The sequence below is a fragment of the Leguminivora glycinivorella genome, chromosome 3 (assembly GCF_023078275.1).
Source record: "Leguminivora glycinivorella isolate SPB_JAAS2020 chromosome 3, LegGlyc_1.1, whole genome shotgun sequence".
Taxonomy (NCBI): domain Eukaryota; kingdom Metazoa; phylum Arthropoda; class Insecta; order Lepidoptera; family Tortricidae; genus Leguminivora; species Leguminivora glycinivorella.
The window spans coordinates 22,408,318-22,428,449 of NC_062973.1; positions in this window are offsets into that span (position 1 = coordinate 22,408,318).

Consider the following 20,132-nt stretch of genomic DNA (forward strand, 5'->3'; position numbering starts at 1 on the left):
TAGGATTCTCCGTTCCCTTAATATGGTAGAAATGATTACTTGACAAATTCTCTTGGATCTTGGTAACACGGTTTGCCACAAAGGTTTGCCATCGATGAGGCGACGAATGAATCCAACAGAGTGTTACTGTTGAATCGGAAAAGGCTAACACAGAGTCAATATTGAATCTGGTCGAGTATGTGTCAACCACCCTTTTTATTAGTTGTGACAGCAGCAGCGCTGCGCATAATTCCAGTCTTGCTAGGCTTATAACCTTTACAGGTGAAATTTTAGATTTAGCGCAAATTAAATTAATAACTCCTCTGTCGTTATTAGGCAAGCTGACATAGGCATAAACCACTCCACCATAAGCCTTTTCACTAGCATCTGAAAACCCGACGATAGTTAATGAACAGCTTTCAATAACACCTATATGTCTGGGAATGCTAATGTGAGATAACAGCGGTAGTTCGCTCTGGAACAGTTGCCATTGGCGTACAATATGATCAGGTGGCAATTCATCCCAATCGATTTTCAAAAGCCATAACTCCTTTATTAGAAGCTTAGCGTACACGATGACAGGAGCCACCAGGCCTAGAACATCAAATAGTCGAGCTACCGATGATAAAATGTTCCTTTTACTACACGGTCGGTCATCGGAACTAACCTGGAATTTGAATACGTCTTCACCAGGATACCAACGTAGACCCAAAATCTTCAACGTTGTATCATCGTCGAAGGTGACACTTTTCAACAAATGTAGCTCTGTTGGTATTTCTTTCAGAACAGCTTCAGAATTTGACGACCACCTTGCTAGTTGGAATCCACCCTTTAAGAATAAATCCAGCAGCTCTTTAGTCGCTTGTACAGCTTGGTGTTCATCAATAACTGAACTGGCTACATCATCCATATAAACATCACGAGATGCAATTTCTTTTGCGAGTGGGTATTTGTCGCCTTCATCATCTACTAACTGTTTGACAGTTCGCAGCGCTAGAAAGGGACTGCTGCGTAGGCCGAAAGCTACCCTATTATATTGAAATATTCTTATAGTTTCTTCAGGATTAAACCTATAAAGTGTACGCTGATAAGGACGATCCTCCCCCCGTACGTCAATACACAGATACATTTGACGTACATCAGATGTAATAGCTATAGCAAACAATCTTAGGTTTAGTAGAATGCAAAACAAGTCAGCTTGAAGACTTGGTCCTGCGTGAAGAATGTCATTTAATGATAAACCGCTTGTGGTCTGTGCACTAGCGTCCAGCACCACTCGAACCTTTGTAGTAGTTCTGTCATTTTTGACAATTGCGTGGTGGGGTATATGATAAGCAGCATTAGACTTATCATTTGGAACTTCAGATAAATATTTTTTATCAATGTGTTCACGAATAACTTCATCGTAAGCGGGTTTTAATTCTGGTACTGCGCGGAATTTTCTTTCAAGTGCCAAAAACCGGCGTTCAGCAGTCTTGTAAGAATCGCCTAAATTGCTTGGTTCCAATTTAAATGGGAGTGCTACTTCGTAACGTCTATCTTCTAAACGCTTGACTGTATTGTTGAATATATCTTCAGCCTTTTTCTCGTCAGCATTATAATTCACTCCTCCATCTAAATCTTCAATTTCCCAGAATTTTTGCATTAGATTTCCCACATCAACTGAAGTAAAATATCCTGCTGCTGAGTAGGAAGTGTTTACTGCGGGAGCATCGCCTAATATGATGTACCCCAGTGTAGTTTCCAAGGCGTCAGGAAAACCAGGTTTGTTTTCAATCTTCTCTGACATTAACAATTTGGTGAATAACTTGACACCAAGAAGTACGTCAATTTCACCTGGAATCGCCCAGGAGTCATCTGCAAGATGTAAATTATCAAACAGATCATTTGTAGATTGATCAATATGACAGGTAGGTAAATCAGGCGTGATCTCGTCTAAAACAAGCGCTTCGATAGTATATTGACGATTAGGATCATATCTTGACCTAAAGGTTAAGTTGACAGTTCCTCGAATGGGTTGCGTTATTGCTGTTCCACCTAATCCATTTATTGAAGTTACAGGGCTGCTGAGTACATGAAGACCCAAACTCTTGCAACACTTCAAGGTAACGTAATGTTTCTGAGATCCTGGATCCAGCAGACACCTCAAAACCTTGTCCTTGCCATTACGTCCACTAGCGAGTACCTTAGCAGTGGCGAGAATCTCCGTCAAGGGTGATTTATTCTGTCCCGATGCTGAATGAGTGCATACAGAGGCACTGTTGTCCTTAACTGATGAACTTGTGCTAACTTCACTATCATCTTTAGATGAGGACTTGAACTCGTTTCTATTCAATGCGGGCTTTGAGTTATCGAAGTGCAACATGGTGTGATGTTTTCCCTTACATTTACGACAGGTTTTGTTTGAGGAACATTTTGATGCAGTATGGTGCGTGTTGAGACAATTAGTGCACGCGTGATTTTCCTTAACGAAATTAAATTTTTCGTTAGGCGTGAGTTTCACGAAAGAGTTACAATTATAGAGTTGCGAGTGATCATTACTCTTGCACAAAGCACATGGGTTTTCGTCCTTATGCCCTTGCGTGCTAATATACGCCTGGGGCGTCCGAGGAAGTGGAGCTCGCACGCCGCTAGTGCTGGCAGCGGATACGCTTTCAAGCTTAGTTGGCGCTCGTTGCGATGTCCGATATAAAATCTTTACTTGCTCTCTAACGAAACAAATGAATTCATCATATGTAGGCATCTTAGAAGAATTCCGAATAGACATCTCGAAATTCTTGGTGGTGTCCGAGTCTAATAACTTAAGACCCAGGTGAATGAAAATAAAATCACTTAAGTTTTCGAGCTTGAGTTGTTTTATTGCTGAAATAGTAGCAGCAAACGAATCAATTGTTTTTTCTAAAGTAGATGCCGAAGGACCGTTGACGTTGACAGGCTTCATCGAAAACAGCTGGTTTAAATATGACGTAGCCAATGCGCGTTTGTCATCATATTTCGCGATTAATGCTTCCCATACTGTGTTATAGTTTTCTGCGGCAGGTATTACTCCAGCACAGATCGACTTAGCTTTATCTGTCAGATGACTAAATAAATAGTGAACACGCTCAGAATCCGTAAGGTTTTTATTCTCATGAATAACACGTTTAAATGTTTCATAGAAGAAAGGAAAATTTTGAATATCTCCATCGAAAGACGGAAGATCAATCCTTGGGATTTTAATGGAGTTGTCCTTACAGGAATGGCTCGAATCCCTGGATGTCGGGGTGCTCTGAGAAGGTGCATAAATTTTTCCAATTTGACATTTTATTACGCAGTAGATATCATCAAACGCGTTCATTGCGCTGTAGTTGACGATGTACTCTGGGTTCAACTCCAAGTTCAGAAGATTGACTTCATCCATCAATTCTATAAATTCTTTCCTTAGTTGATCGACCAATCGAGCTTGCGCGACGAACTGAGAGAAAGCCTTCTTGTCACTGCTTAGCTTTGGAATCATGTCGAAAATGGTTTGCAAACGCATGAAACATTGAGCACGTTTTGCTTCCGCGAGCTTAAGTCTAGTTGCCATGGTTACCTAATTGTTACTATGACAGCACGAGAAAATATGAATAAATGCCTAAGATGCACCAATAATAACGAATAATATTCAACTTGTATAGTACCTTAATACAAGTCGAAGGAAATTAAATAAGTAGGAACGGTCCGCTTGTGTAATATCTTAACACAAGTGTAACTTTCGCGAAAATATAATTAATTACAGTGAAAGAAAAACTGAGGCTTTTAGGAATAATTTACCCGTAGTATTCAGTTTAGTTTAATGTATTAATAACTTAAATACACCGATATTATGTTACGAAGATCGCTATAAAACTTCCCGTGAAAATAATGACAAATGTCAAAAAACAAATTTTGAAAATTTATTTGAAATTTACGAATATAAGTAACGCGATGAATAGTCCCACGCGCTCCGCGTAAATTAAGCCACAGAAAATAACAATAACTTAGTATGACTGTGCCTTAAGTAACACGATGTATAAACGGGAACATTTTTATAAAACAATTTAAATAAAGGAAGTTAAAGGAAATAATTTAAATCAGTGAGCAACAAGGATTACTTATTGAGAAATAAATTTAGAAAATCCGATTCGGTGGGCCAAAAATATGGGGCTGCGGAATAACTTACCGAATATTTAGGTCACTGGTTTGCTCCTTGGCGAGTGTTCTCACTGACTTTGGTTTTAGTTGGATGAATTTAGATATTAATTTTAGGATCCTTTTAATTATATATGATTAACACAATCTTCGCAACACATGAATTTCGAGTTTTTTTTTCGTGACACTGACGTTACTGTCACCTTTTTCTTTATTTCAACTCCTTGTTGACAACACCCGACGAGGAGGCCATAATAGGTTTTTAACAAGAAGTTTTGAATTGAGGCGCAAACAATATCTTTAAACTGAGTTAGTTGTTCTAATGGACAATTTTTTTTTTGACAAATCTAGTTAATAACACTAGTATATGTAACTAACATTCCCAAATGGAAAGTGGGGCTCCTTTCCATTTTAGCTGTTTTGCTCCTGTAGCGTCTTAAAGTCCGATAGTAGAATGGGGACGGTAGAATAAGATTGTGTAGCTCTTACTCTTTTGTAGCATACTCCCCAAAGTGCAGCCTTCGAAATACCGACAGACTGGCGACTTTGTCTTTGCCGGTGTGCCAAAGACTTAGCTTCTTATAACTTTTTTTTTAATTTGAAATAATTACGTACTGCGTTTAAGTAGATACATAAATTACATAAATTCTCGAATAAAACCTTATTAATAAAAAAAGAACATTTTACGTGTTATTGATTCAGTACGATCTCCCTCATATCATAACAGACGGACCAAATTGTCTGCGGTTGTTGGCGCCTTCACATTTAGGGCATCTTCAACCCATTGGACTTATTTGGCAATAATACGGGTTTCAATTTTAGATAAGACTAGAAAATAGTGTAATTGTCATTGTAGTAAAGCGTGCCGCCGCAAGTCCGGCTTGGAATACACAGTGCTACATTAAGCGGGGAGACATGTAATTCGTTGGTTTCATTGTGGACTTGACTTCAAATTGCTTTAATGTCTACGGTATATATGTGCAGTGCAGTGTGTGTGTGTGTGTGTGTGTGTGTGTGTGTGTGTGTGTGTGTGTGTGTGTACAGATAGGAATTTATAGAGTACCCTTGCGGATATATCTTTGAACTTTGAGATAAGTGAACAATTATCAATTGTGTCATATTTTTCAGTACAGAATGTATGAATGCCATTTGCCCGTACAGTGCGCAAAATAGTCCATGTATTGTCAAGTCGAAACATCAGAGGGCCATCTGTACTCAAAAACATCGTATAATACAATTCGTAACTCGTGTCGATTTTATTTTAAGATATTCGGTCCTGTTTTAAATTATCACGACTCGTTTTGAACTTCCTCTTTTCCGCACTTGTATCGTAATGTACTATTAGTGCGTTTTCACACTATCCGATCCGATATCGGATGCCGGAAGGATTTCAAAGGAAAAAATCAAATTACTTTGGTTACGTAAAATGTTGTGAAGTACATCTGCTACTAGTTGCTCTTGTGAGTCGTAGTAAACTTTCGCCGAATAAAGTATCCACTTAACAGTAGGTAATCAATTACAATTTTTTTGTGGATTAAGTGCATGCTACATACTTATATTTACTTGCTATGCTCTCTGATCCAATTTGGCCTCGCCGTAAATATATTATTTTGCTCACTTATGACAGAATATCTATTATTGAAATATTGCTAAGTACTTGCGTATACTCTACCAAAACAAACGTAAGATATATTTCAACAAGGGATTTTAATAATGATTTGACAAAAAAACGTTCTTTGTGCGTTTTCATATTATCCGAAATCGGATGTAGGACCGATACCCCATACATTACAGGGGGCATTTTGGATGTTTTCCTTTGAAATCCTTCCGACATCCGATATCGGATCGATAATGTGAAAAATTAAATGGACTAATTCATACACGTTGAACGCAGGTCACTCACACAAAAAGTTTATAAAGTCTACACGTGTTCATAATACTCGTAACGGTATCAAAACTCAGTAAATTCTATTTCTGGACGCCCTTTCCTATTTTGAGCTAATAATAAGCTCACCGCTTTTGTATGTTTACTTAACTCGTCATTTAGCGGTACAAAGACGCGCCACGCCGCCGTATTTAAGTCCTATTCTGATTTACCAATTGGATATAGACGTTAAACTTTCGTGAGACATGTTCAAACATTTAATAACTCACGTTCTTATATCGCTACTGTTGCGACATGTTTCGGGCAAAAGACTACTCTGCGCCATGTCAGCGTGCGCGCAGCAGGTTGAGCGGCGACCGGCGCGGACAGTGCACGGAGTTCAGCCGCCGCGAGCACTCATATATATGTATATGTCTGAAGAGTTCAAAACTGGCCCGAAACATGTCGCAACAGTAGCGATATAATAACGTGAGTACACGTTGATTCATTATATATGTATATCAACATGATATATTTTAGATGCGTAATGAGACTAAGCCCTGGCACGGGCCCTGTTGTTACAGGTACGAGTAATTATAGTTACCTATACTTACGTCTACTTTATTTTAACGGGTTCAATGCGTTTACGGGTATCACTCTAAACCTGTGGCGATGTGGTGGTCTACAAACCACCAACGTACGTTGACTCTGCTTTGTGTGGAGACCCGCAGGGTCACTACAATCATTCTACCGCGAGATGAGATGAGACTTCTGCCTGGTTATGTTGACTGCTCAAGGTAGTATTAAAACAGATTGTAAATGCTAAATGCAGAATCACTTCCCAGTGTTTATTATTGCATAGAGTGTTTGCAGTTTGCCGCGGGCGAGGCTTCCGGCAACCGGCGCCGACGCTTACCTCGCCGCTGGATTACAAAATGGCGGAGATATGACATTCGAAAAAGTTATTGTAGAATCAATAAACTCACAAAACGCTTGAAAACAGTACTATCTCACTGTTTTTCATTCATAATTTCGCAGCTCACTGTACAATACTATTGGTTGAAGAATAATCAGGCGGGGTCATTTTTTTTTTCAAAGTTGTCCACCCCACTTTTTTGTAACATGGGTATTTTTTACGCGATTAATACTCAGAATCGCGAGCTCTTTCGATCCTGATAGGAGAAAAAAAATGTCCCAAGATTTCCATACATTTTTTCGAACCTTCCATTCCGTTACCGCCATACTAAAACGTATGAAAAACGTATGAAAAAATGGTAACGGAATGGGAAAAAACCTTGAAACACTTTTTTTCTCCTATTAGAATTGAAGAAGCTCGCGATTCTGAGTGGAAACCACATAAAAATTTCCAAATCCATAAAAAAAGTGGGGTGGACCACTTTGAAAAAAATGGCCCAGGGAAACACGATCGCGTGTAAGCGAAATAACATCAGGCCGTCCTTTTCGCACTATTCGTAAGTGCGAGAGGGACACACCGATGCGATAAAGTTTATCCAACTAGTGTGCTACGCCTGCAGATCAGAGTATGAATACCATATTAATTTCCTTTATTCATCATCCTCGTTACGTTAGCGTGGGGCTAACGTGGGGTGTTGTGGGTCGCCTAGCATTCATGCATTCGTTATTATTTAAGGCATCACCAACCGGTCTATTGAAGACGTTGGTGCCTTATCGGCTGCAAGGGCTCCCATACTCTTACCAGTGGCTCCAAGAAGCTGTAGTGCATGCAGCGGCCACACCCCGGTAAACCGCGTCGGTTCGCGGGCTAAACTGGTGAGGGGAACCTGCTTATGGTAGGTCTTACAGCGAATACCCCTCGCTTTAAATGCATAAGTTTATCCCGGTGGGAAGGCAGCTCAGAGCAGATATGCAGTCGAGTTTGGTGGATCCGGCGGGATAACAAGGCAAGGTGGATGGCCTAGGGCGATGGTAGGGGGCATAGTTATCATCGGCCAGACACAGCATCGTGATGACGAGTGTGTGCATCTGCGTTTGCGCGTACGCTTATGCACCTTAATATCTCCTGCGCACTTGACTGTTTCAGAATAAAGGACTCCGATTGTACACAAAGTCCAGTGGCGATGGGTTGAGGTAGAGAGGTTCGGTTTGATGCAAACCGGGCTTTGTCTGATGCCTGCACACTGGCGACCCTGGGGGCGCAGTATGCGCCGTGGTCGTTTTCGCTCTGCACTGGGGTGACAGAGAGGACTCGGCAGCACCCAGGGTGTCAAAGCAGCCCTGTTTAGGGAGGCTCTGCTTTCCCCGCATAGCCGGGGAAGGGGCTAGAAAAGGTGCCCTAAAGAAAGCTCACCCCTCAAATAAGGGATGGTAGTAACCGCGGCTGCCACCGCATCCTGTAAATCGTGGTCGACGTAACACAAAAAACAAGACTGTCCGAAAACAAAAAATGACATTTGGCGCGTGGAACGTGCGAACGCTTCTAGACCGTGATGGAAATGCCTGTCCTGAAAGAAAGACTGCAATAGTAGCTCGGGAACTCGGCCGATACAATGTTGATGTGGCTGCTATCAGCGAGACACACCTTGCAGACGAAGGAGAGCTCATAGAAAACGGGGCGGGTTATACTTTCTTTTGGAAAGGTACTGACGCGTCGGAGCCCCGAAGGTCAGGGGTTGGATTTGCGGTGAAGAATGATCTTGTACGTTCATTACGGGAATATCCCGTCCACATCTCTGATCGCGTTTCCACATTGCGCCTCCACCTTGACAATGACAACTTCCTAAATGTCATCAGTGTCTATGGTCCGACGCTGGACAAACCTGATGAGATTAAGGAAAGATTTTATGAGGAATTGACGCTGTGTCTCGACCGCATAGATTCTAGGGAGCAGGTCCTTCTACTAGGCGATTTTAATGCCAGAGTTGGACGTGACTTTGAAGCTTGGCCTGATGTGCTAGGTAGACACGGAGTCGGTAATATGAACAGCAATGGCCAGCTGCTGCTTAGCTTGTGTGCACAATATGGTCTCACAATAACGAACACTATGTTTCGATTACCTGCTAAGCACAAGACGACGTGGATGCACCCAAGATCCAAACATTGGCACCTAATAGATTATGCGATTGTGAGGCACAGGGATGTTTCTCAGGTCCAGGTCACTCGTGTCATGCGAGGTGCGCACTGCTGGACAGATCATCGGCTAGTTGTTATCAAATTATCTATCTGTCTTCATCGCCGTCGAAGATCTGGCAAAAAGAAACCCGTTTGCTTAAATGTTGACAGACTAGAAGATCCAGAGATAAGGAAGAAATATGCCGAAATCCTGTCTTGTGGGCTCCCATCGTGTATTGACGACAATATGGATGTCGATGCTCTCTGGAAGTCTCTGTCATCTCATATTCTTGTCTCGGCCGAAACTACCCTCGGTATAGCAGTCCATAAGAACGAGGACTGGTTTGACGAAAATGACAGTGTTCTGACAGAGGCATTGCACAAACACCGTTGTCTCCTGCGAGAGCAACATGGAGATCGTCAAGATATTAGACGAAGTGAGCTGGAACTGAGAAAACTTGTGACATTGCACATTTTAGCTTAACAATTTAACAACGGCAGTTTTAAATTTGTCCCGAACGTAATTACTTTTTGCGCATAGCAAAGCCTTTATGTGATCTAGCAACTGGATCGATACTGGTTGACAGTTCGATTATCCAATCAGAATCAGCTGTCAACAAAGGGTGTTGCCAGAATACAAATATGCACAATTTTCAGAATATTTAATTATTTAGAATTAACAATTTAAATGTAATTAATAAATCAGAAAATAGTCACTTTATTGTTGGAAAATTATATGGAATTTTGTGCACTAGGATTTTCAGTTGGTTGAAATTTATTTCTGCAGAGGACTGCTGAGGTGGTCATTTTAGATGTTATCCCCAAGCCTCTCAAGGTCGTTAGGGCTCCTGAGATCATTTCCTGCACTTGCTAGCTGTCTCCGGTCCTGTTCAGGCCTCCAGTGCCTGCTTTTATTTATCGAGTTTCATCTTCGATCCAAAAAGTGATCAGATTGATGGAGTGCTGGCGGTCAATCCTTGTGTAGCCTAAGGGCATTCTGGAGGAATATTTTCCCACCATGAATTGTAAGTAGAATATTATGGGTGTATCAGGTTGATCACATTATTGATCCTTGCCTCAGTTTAATTTGACCACGTGTGTCTATTTCCAGTCTTCTGGTGGACTATGTGGAGGGAAGGGTCGTCAGAGCTGAGAAAATGAGCTCTCTCAAGTTCCAGCTGGTAAGGAAATCAGAATAGTAATTGTCCACATTTAATAGGTTAGACCACATTCACTTTTCTAATGATGTCTTGTTTTCCTTTTCAGCTGACTGGGAACTAGAACTATAATTAAAATTAATATTACAACTACAACTACAACTAAAACTGTGTTTTAGGCCTACTCCAGGTTATACTGGTTATACAGACATTCAAGTAATGTCTTCTTTATAAAGGGGGCCGGTTTGTCCGGCAACTCAAATTCTACCACAAGCGTCGAATGGTGCGATAGCTTGCTTCCGGGGTCGAGCCTATCCAGGCGAAGAAGATGCTCTCAACTTGCTGATGCGTCGGTTGCGGTGGTGCTTCATTGTGTCACAGCGCCTGGGGCGACCAGCTTCAGCTCGCAGAAGGAGGGCTTACACATTGTATTAGCGGTAACTTCTGGCTTGAAGGTTGGTGTCATTTTCTTTCTTCCTGGAAGGCAAGATTACTTAGTTTAGTTAAGAAAAATTCCTATTATCTATGTTGGCACTGATAACTAGGGACTAACAGAACTTAGGAACGCTTGTAAATCATTTAGAATTTGAACTATTGCACGGCCCAGCTCTACCGTCTGGCAATACATATTAAGGTGCTAGCTTAAGCTTAGAATAATGATTTACTAGCTATAACTTGCTTTGTGTCCATATAGACGAATAAACTGTGTGTCACAATCTAACCGTTTTCTTTCCACCCAATTAGAGACCTGAAATCTTGAGGAAATCGTAGTGCACCTTATTAAGTACTTTTTTGCTTCTTTTTCGTGGCGGACGATCCGCCAAAATTTTAGACTCATTTTGTGTAAATTTATTGTCTGGGGCTTTCCCATACTTTCCCCCTTTGCCGGGCTGGGAAAAGTCTACCATGACAAACTATGTAGGGAAACAAAGGAACGGTGGTGGCAGAACAAGGCTCGTCGTATGCAGTGGCTCGCTGACTCAAACCAGCTCGGAGAGTTTTACGGAGAGGTAAGGAAGCTAATCGGCACTAATTCACATGCTAAGGTACCACTTAAGTCAGTTGATGGTGAGTGCCTACTAAAAACTAGGGAGGATGTGCTGAATAGGTGGGCTGAACACTTTAATGCCTTGCTTAATGTAGATCGTACAGCAGATCTATCGCACATTAGCTTAATACCTCAGCTGTCCACATTTGTAGAGCTGGACGATCCATTATCGTGTGACGAGGTCGTTCTTGCTATCAAACAGCAGCAGAATAAACGAGCGGTCGGCATTGACTCTATACCAGGCGAGTTGCTGAAGTACGGAGGTGAGAAGTTGCATTCATCGGTTTGGGAATTTTTTGTTCGTATGTGGGAGGAAGAACATGTCCCCTCTACTTTTAAACTTTCACGAATTAGGGCCCTCTACAAGAACAAGGGTGACCGTGCTGATTGTAACTCTTACCGAGGTATTTCGCTTCTGTCCGTTCCTGGGAAAGTCTTCGCCAGAGTCCTTTTAAACCGCCTTATGAAGCTTTCCGAAGAGATTCTACCGGAAACACAGTTTGGCTTCCGTCCTAATCGGGGTACCTGTGAAGCCATATTCTCGCTGCGTCAACTGCAGGAAAAAAGCAGGGAACAGGGACGAAGACTGTACTTCTGCTTTGTTGACCTCGAGAAGGCCTTCGACAGTGTCCCCCGTGAAGCTCTGTGGATGGTGCTAAGAAAGCTAGGGTGCACAGATAAGTTCGTTCGACTCCTGAGACTTCTGCATGACAACATGGAATGCTGCGTCGCTGTGGATGGCGAAGAGTCCAGCTTCTTTCCCGTTACCTGTGGGGTGAAGCAAGGCTGCGTTCTAGCGCCAACACTCTTTGCTCTCTACTTTGCTGTGGTTGTCCGTGAAGTTTTGCAGAGTCAGAGGTCGTCGAATGGAATTCGCATCCGTTTCCGCACCGACGGTAGGGTTTTTAACCTGGCCAGATTCAAGGCTCACACTAAAGTCTCGCACGCTGTGATCACCGAAATCATGTACGCGGATGACTTATGCTTCGTTACTGAATCCCTGGAGACCTGCAGCAACTTGTAACCGACTTTCATGAGTCTTGCTGCAGGTTTGGACTGAAGATCAGTGTCAAGAAGACGGAAGTGATGTCACTAGACATCCATGGTCGCGAGACACTATCTGTCAGACTGGGGGACGATGTACTGAAACAGGTAGATAAGTTCCGCTACCTGGGGAGCACTGTAACCTCTACATGTGACCTTGACTCTGAAATTAACAACCGGATTGGCGCCGCTGCTGCGGCCTTTGGTAAGCTGGATGCAAAGGTATTCAGCTCACATGATCTGAAATTAGCGACAAAGATCTCCATATATATGGCTGTAGTTCTCCCTAACATCTTATACTCCTCTGAAACGTGGACCGTATATCGCCGTCACATCCGCACTTTAGATAGATTCCACCTGAGGTGCCTCCGCAAAATCTTAAAGATCAGCTGGTCCGATCGTATACGGAACACCGAAGTTTTGCGAAGAGCCAAAGTAGGTGGGATCGAATCTTATATCATGCGACGACAACTTCGTTGGGGCGGCCACGTTTCAAGGATGGCTGAGGGTCGGGTGGCTAAGCGCATCTTTTACTCGGAGTTAGAGGAGGGCAAGCGAAAGCATGGCGGACAGCTTCTTAGGTATAAGGATGTGCTTAAGCGCCATATGAAGAACTGCCACGTGGACCCATTTTTGTGGGAGAAGCAGGCGGCCGACCGCCCGGTATGGAGATCTTTCGTCGCTAAACAAATTACCGATTTTGAATCCCGTCGACTTAAGGACCTGGACATTAGACGGGATGAGCTAAAAGCCCGTCCACCAGCGGCTATTACTTATAATTATGCCAATGGTGTGCTTTGCTGCCCGTCATGTGCACGGGTATTTGTTAACAAACTTGGCTATGCGAGTCACATGCGAGCGCACCAACGAAATGGAGATTGAAGCAGTCGCCGTGGTCGAAATCGGCCGGGAGAGAGTATGTAGTATGTAGTACGTTAGCATTTCTGCAATACATCATATAAAAGTAAAATATAAAAACACTTAGTAAAAAATACAAAATAACAAGACCTGAGATGTTGGTGGTTAGAGCCGCAGAAAAAGGCCGCTGAACTATCCGCGCTGTCCGAAACTATCGCCTTCGTATGGGATATTGCATGAAACCTTACTGAGAATTTTGTGTCAAGTTAGATACAACGATATCAGTTTATTTATATGGATTAGACATCTCATACGACTCCGGTCGAGCTCTGCAAATCGCAATCGCAACACGAGAGATTTTGATGGCAATAAGTCGATACCGTGTAGGTGCTCGACGTATACCATGTCCTTACGAAATAGTTGTAATTATGTCTTTGAGTCAGACTCTAAAAAAATCTTTGTGACATATTTTAATCTGTGACAGATTTCGCTATTCATAACGACCATCAGTGCCGTGATATTACGCAGCGGTCCTCGTCCTCGGCAAAAAGCGTTTGATTGATTTTAGATAACGCAATCATTGGTAGGTACCGGTACAGCTGAATATTTTACTACGGTTAAGACGGGAAAAAATATGCATTGCTTTGGTTGAGCGTAACCTTAATAATATATAAGGTCCTAATTTATTAGATGCAGATATTTTTACAGCTGATAGTACTCGGTCTCTGGAGTATATTAAACCGTGAAACATTGTAGCTTTTACGATGTTTTTTTGGAGAAAACGGAAAAACAAATTTGCTACGTAAAAACACCCTGTTTATGTGATTATTAAATGAAAACTCATTGAACAGATTCTAGTACCTCTTTTACGTACCACTTAACTGTAACTGGCCACTTCAATGACATGTGCAGTTTTCCCGCCGAACCTTTACGACATTTACAACAAACAATTGTTGACATGACAGACAGTGTTATTGTGACATGTGATAATGCACATGATGATTTTTTTTAGACGAAATTATAATTAATTTTTTTGTTAGGAAAATGAAATCAAAAAAGTTACATGAAAAGATTTCTTAATTTATATTTAAAGTTAATTATTTTAATGTAAAGTATCATGTGTTAAAATATCTGCAACTAATAAATTAGGACCTTATATTTCCGAGCTCATATAACTCGGCAACCTTCAAATCAAGAGTGAACAGGCATCTTCTGGGCGAGCTCACTCCATCGTAGGCCACGTCTTTATCTTTGGCTAGTCTGTGGCCAAGAGTAAGCCCATTTATAATAATAATAAAAAAACAGACAAAGTTCCAAAAATATGTATACTAAATATATACAGGCAATAAAGTTCTGTATACATATTTTTGGCACTTTGTCTGTATTCACAGCTGTGTTGTTGACTGTACAATGTTATCTATGATTGCATTACAAGAATTAAAATTTTCTAACACTAACTTTTCGCGATTTGTATACATTAGTTAAAGCTTGGTTAAAGTCACTCACAGGTCAGGTAAAATTATGTAAATAATCGCGTCCGACCTGTGACTTAAATATGTTTAAATTTTCTGCCGAAAAAATCAAGTAAAGACTACTTGCCAAACATAACGTCATCTATTTTAGGGTGTAACTTGGGAATACCCAAGTTACATCACAAACCGTGCGATTTCAGTGTTTCGCTTTCCAAAGTTGCCCATTAAGTGACGTTGACGATGCTTAATTTATGTTCTCCCTTTGTTACACCGCTTCTCAAAGGACTGCGTCGAGTTCAAACAGTAGTGAGATGCTTTAGTTTTATGCTATTATTTTATTAAGCTTCCTACCGTTATTTGAAGCCTATTTTATTATATTTGAGAGAGCAATCCTGTTAACAGATGACGTAGCGGTTCACATATTAGCTGACAGTAGTCGCCATTATCCCCAACCACCAGTTTTACCCTTCCAGTTTTATCCCCTCACCACCGGGCGGTGGCGCCTACGGGCGCCGTTTGCCTCATTGGCGTTCTGTTCTTCGGAGCGTACGGTTCACTACAAAAAATTCTTAGAATTTCTGAGATTCTTAGAATTTTTTGTAAATAAAAAATATGTAATATTTTACAAAATATTTCATATTTTAACGGTTTTACCGTTCGATTATAAATAATAAAACGTGACGGACATTCCTTGTCCGTCGCAATATTTTTAGATAAGCTGACATTTCGAGCGCAGCGAAGGCGTCGCGGTAAGTAAGCGACGAGCATTTGTTTTACTTTATTTACAGTGAATCGGTTCGCCATAAGCACGGATCAGGTCATTGAGAATTGAGACAGTTTAAATAAGACCACGATTTCATAAATTGTTCGTTAGTTATAAAAAGAAAGGCGCATCTTTGTCGTCATAATTTATAAGTTGTTAAATGGTCGCGGTCTCATTCCTGAATGAGCATATTTTGCAGAAATGTCTGTTTGATGCAAAGTTTACGTTCTTAACAGTTGCTAAGTAATTAAACTTTTTGCACAAGCCTGCGCAAGGATAAAGTGCATCCTATTAGGATACTTGATTACTATTTTGTGAGGGACGCTTAAATTTTTATGACCTGATATTTTCCGTGCATATCCCCAGTATTATTACTATGCAGGCTATGGCGTGTAACAGTGATTGCTTTCAAAATTTTGATAGTCTCGTAAGAAGCTAAGATGCAATTCATTAACGATTAAGTAGATAAAACCTAGGACACGTTTAAAACCTTGTTGTATCAACTTGTAAAGGTTCTAGTGTCATATTGGATTCCCTATTGGGGTCCGGTCTATTATGCTATTTTCTTCATTCTTAATTAAAGAGTGCCTACTATTGATGCATCGTTCTAAGTGTAAGCGTTGAATAAAATTCCGGTACTAATAATAATAATAGACTTACTGGAAGTTTGCTACTCTAGCTAAAGTAAAAGATTTTGAGTGAAACCCCCGTATGTGATATAAAATTGTAATGTGATATACATGCTTTTCTATGTCTAAAAAATGGCTATTTCACCCTATGTCTATAGTGTGAGGTCTGAGATTTAACAGAATAACCATTATTATTTAAAGTAGGTACCTACTCTGTTGTAAATTACCACATACAGGAGAGTCACTATTGATCTTTTGCTTCTATCCAAATAGGATTTATAAATAAATAGTAAGTACCTGTCTGCTGATTTAAGTACACAAGTTGTTGTGCAATAAATTTATTATTATTCTGCTGCGCAAGCAGATGTGTTGACTATGCAGTATTTGTATCAGCTCATATCCTAGATTTGGCGTTACAAAGAAAAGACCCGAAATTTGTTTTTTATTCGAATACCTACTCTAATAATTTCCGCTTGCGCAAGGCGTAAAGAGACATCATTATAATAACATTGTTGCTTGGGATATCCATTGAGACCATTTGCGAGGCTGGGCAAATGTTAGCGGGAAATCCGTGTAAATAGGAAAGTTTCCGCCAAGCCTATGTATCTAATCTTAATTACTCGTACTAGTCGTACTTCCGTCTGCGCAAGACGTGTAAGTATTTCTACTTACCCAACAAATAACAAGCCTGCGCAAGGCCTTTGTTTGTTATTTTTTGTTATTTGACTGCTACACTAGCAGACGAAATAAAAGAAAACTATCTATCTAGTGTAATGAATTACCAATAATATAGCAAGCCCATCCTGGCCTGCGCAATGTAGCGTGATCATAGAACTTGCCTTTTTTATAAAATTTTATCTGCCATTCCATAATATTCATAATTTGCCTGCGTAAGGCGTGTGAATATTATGAATATATTGTGAATATTCAGCCAACGAAACATAATCTCTGAAGAGATTTTGGCCGTCACGGCTATAGCCTCCGCAGGGCGTGTTAAACTTACAACTCAGCTCTCTGCTAGAACTATCAGGAACCGGATATTCTTAAATTAATGTAAACAGCATTCTTAAACTGTTTGTGCAGGGTTTAAGTAGGTAAGCAAGATATGATAAAACATATGTATTAGCCTGTTACATATCGCTAAACAAGTGCTTTGATAATGCAAGTAGTATTTGCTTCGGCAGTACATATACTTAAATTGGAATGACAGAATATTAGCATAGCCCCTGCGTATAGGGAAGACCCGCAAAGTGGTTAATTAAGCGTCTGGCCATATTACAATAACATAAATATATGCTTCCGCAAAGCAACCACAAGTCATATACTGTGTATTATTGCGTATCGGGCTACTACCACGAAAACGCATGCTATTAAGTAAATATACATTTCAAATACAAATCATCATATTCATGAAATATCTAACCTAACCTAACCTATTCAGCCGCCAGCGACTATCTAAGCGAACTTACCGGTCAATGGCTCCTTTCAACCACATATGTATTGCCGGCTCCGCTAGCAGCGTGAAGCTCGCACTAGCGCTGAAACCAGCACCAGGGGCGGCTCACTCCGCATTTCTTCCATACATTCCGGCGGCCGCGAGTTCGCGGCTCATAAAGTTTGACGACCTTGTCGCTGCGCAATAGAACTCAATGTCGTATGCAGTCCATTGACAGGTTGTTGACAGTGAGCCTTCTGTACTTGTACTTTTATATATTCTGTGCCAGCACCAAATCAATGACTTTGAATACAAGTCACGTGGAACGGGATGAGCCTAGTTCCTCATTAAATAAAGGTTGGATTAGTGGGTGTAATCTTCGTAATCCAGCTTGCCTGGTAAAAGTGGTAAATAACCAAATTGTTCCTATATCTAAGATTGTGGTAATCTATACTGGAACTGAGTAATTGGCTTGCAAAAACCTGACAATTTGTGTTGACTATCAAATTCACGTCATCAAAGACTCAGATCTTTAACCCTTTATTAATTTCCTATGAGTTAGACACTGCACTTCCTTCTGTGGACATAATAATAGATAAGGTTGTACTCCGCTGTATGTGAATATAACGTTGGAATTCTTTAACCTTCCACGTATAATATATATCGTATAGTATATATCGGTTTCGGGTAGGTGAATAAAAAATAGCAAGTCACCTGATTTTACCAAATTCAATTTATTATTCATTTTTATAAGTAATACTCAAAATTTGTACATAAATAATTTGAATAACATCTAACTATCATCATACTGTGTAGGGAGTAATTTCCTATGCGGTGATAAAGTAAAAGTCATCACCAACCTGCCTGTTGACCTTTGCACCTAAGTTTGCACTTGTCACCTGTCACTTTTTATTCACTGACTGACGCTGAAAGTAAACATGGAGTCCGTGGCAACCATCCTGGAGACACAAAAGAAGTTTGAGGCGTCCATCGACAAGCGGTTCAATGAGCTGGATGCGGCGCTGAAGGCGGCATCTCCTCACTCTCACCCCACCATCGCTAGTCTCAGCAAGGAGGTCACCAACTTCAAAGAGCAAGTGTCAGCCATGATGAACCTCCTGAAGCAGCAGATCAGCTCAGTCCTGGGTATGGTTGATACAATTGAAATGCGCCATCGAAGAAAATTTCTTCTATTTTCTGGCATTCCTGAGGCGAGCGGAGAGGACATCACTGGCACTGTAGCTACCATCTGCCAAAACCGTCTTCAGCTTCCTGATGTGAACAATGACTCCATCTTAGTCTGCCATAGGCTGGGTGCATTAAAGGACGGACGTCCTAGGCCAGTTCTGGTTCGCTTTTGTGACTCGCGGGTAAGGAGCTTAGTGTGGTCTAAGAAAACGGCCTTAAAGGGCACTCCGACAGTGATTTCTGAGTTCCTTACTCGTGAGAGACAAACTTTGTTCCATGCAGCTCGGGAACACTTTGGGATGCGTAAGGTATGGACATTAGATGGCAATATTTATGTCAAATTGCCTTCGGGGAAGAAGCAGCGGCTGTCTTCAGATGAGCATCTTCAATCGCTGATGTCGCGGCATGCAGACCGGGGCTCCGAGTCTGTCACCTCCGAGGCATCTGACTCCGTGCCGCCCGCGGTCCCACCACCCATGCCGTCTGAGGGCGCGGCGCCAGCGCAAGTCGCGAGTGTGGACCCGGCGTCTCACGTGGGTACCAACAAGGCATCCGCCGCTTCAAATTCCGCATCACGAGGCTCTGGGCTGGCCGGTTCAAGCACAGCGGCGCCCGCTGCGACCAGGAGGCCAACAACGAAACGTTAGTGGGTCTACAAGTGGCTAGTGATAGTTTTCATCATGTTTTGTATGACGTCACAAACTGCAGTTAAGTAAAACTCTAAGTTATCGAACAATTTATAAATCTACCGTTCTTGTTTCCTTTTATTTTGTAATAATGCTCACTCTTAGCAAATTTGACAAAGCCAAACGTCAATATCCGTCAAAATGACAGCCGTCAGACTATGCGTTTTATTTTTGCAACATAAGTGTTACGGCGGTTAGCATATTTGTATATTCGAGAACTTTATTTTTTATTACTTTTGTTGTTTTGTATAAATTTAATATTACTTTTTTTTAGAATCACAATATTGATTTGCTGGAGTTGTTTATGATTGCTATGTTACTTTTTCAACTGGTCAACTGGCAGGGTAAACCGAACTTACATAGTTTGTAATAAATACCCCACGGGGGTAATAGTTAGATTTAAATATATATTCATATATACTTTATTTATTTATTTGTATATATTTCTATTTGTACCTACGATTGTGAGATATTATGTCAGATAATGAGTCTTACCTTTCCGCTTGCGATTTGTCGGACTCTTTCTATTCACTTGATAGTTCGGTATGCGAGCCTGATACGCTTGGGGACCGCCTCTCACGTACTTTTAAGGACGATTGCAAACACATTAATATCTGTCACATCAACGCACAGAGTATTCCGAGCCACTACAACGATTTCATAGACACTTTTTCCTCGAGTAATATTCATGCCGTAATGATTTCAGAGACATGGCTTAAACCTGAACTACCCTCCACTTCTTACGGCCTTCCAGGTTTTGTGTTGAT